This window comes from Propithecus coquereli, unplaced genomic scaffold (assembly GCF_000956105.1).
Source record: "Propithecus coquereli isolate 6110/MARCELLA unplaced genomic scaffold, Pcoq_1.0 Scaffold143, whole genome shotgun sequence".
NCBI lineage: Eukaryota > Metazoa > Chordata > Mammalia > Primates > Indriidae > Propithecus > Propithecus coquereli.
In genome coordinates, this window is record NW_012138636.1 from 219,278 (window position 1) to 219,876 (window position 599).

A 599-nucleotide genomic window follows, 5' to 3' on the forward strand; every position below is an offset into this window, starting at 1 on the left:
TTAAAATGTATGTTATGTGATTTCAGGAGCATCTATTTACATTTGAAAAATAGGAGTATATACTCAGTCTATAAAAAATGCTAGGTATGCCCTTAAATTTGTGAACATTTTAATAGCTTGGTCTTTCCAGGAATAGGTGGTCCATGTCATGAAAACCATTGTGTAGTACGTAGGGTTATATGGAGAACAGCCAGATAAAAGTGAGATTTAATATTAAACAACAAATAAGGAACTCAGTGCATAGTATTCTGGGAATCTTTTTTGTTGGAGCAAATGACCCTAGATGCCCTTGGTATCCTAAAATATTATACTACAGGATACTATATAGTAGAGTGTAAAGAAATAGGAAACATACTGGGAAGTACAGGGGAAAATGAATGTTCGTATCTACAAAACATCCACACAGTACACACATATTAAAATAACATTCAAAGAGAAATTTCAGTGTTGTAACGAACATGGTGTAGTGACCTGGAAGTTTAACTTTATTTAATCAGCTTTTCGGTGAAGAGAGTCAGCATGTACGATAACTCTTCATACTAAGGAATCTTCTTTATGTTCGTTTGTATTGAGAAATTTTTTCTACTTTGTCACCCAGT

The 599-nt window shown here is 33.4% G+C and overlaps 1 protein-coding gene across 1 annotated transcript in view; it reads left to right on the top strand.

Annotated features, from left to right (window-relative positions):
* Positions 1-599, top strand: part of GUF1 (GUF1 GTPase homolog (S. cerevisiae)) — a 62,313-nt gene that overhangs the window by 20,508 nt on the left and 41,206 nt on the right. The gene's annotated exons all lie outside the window — the stretch shown is intronic.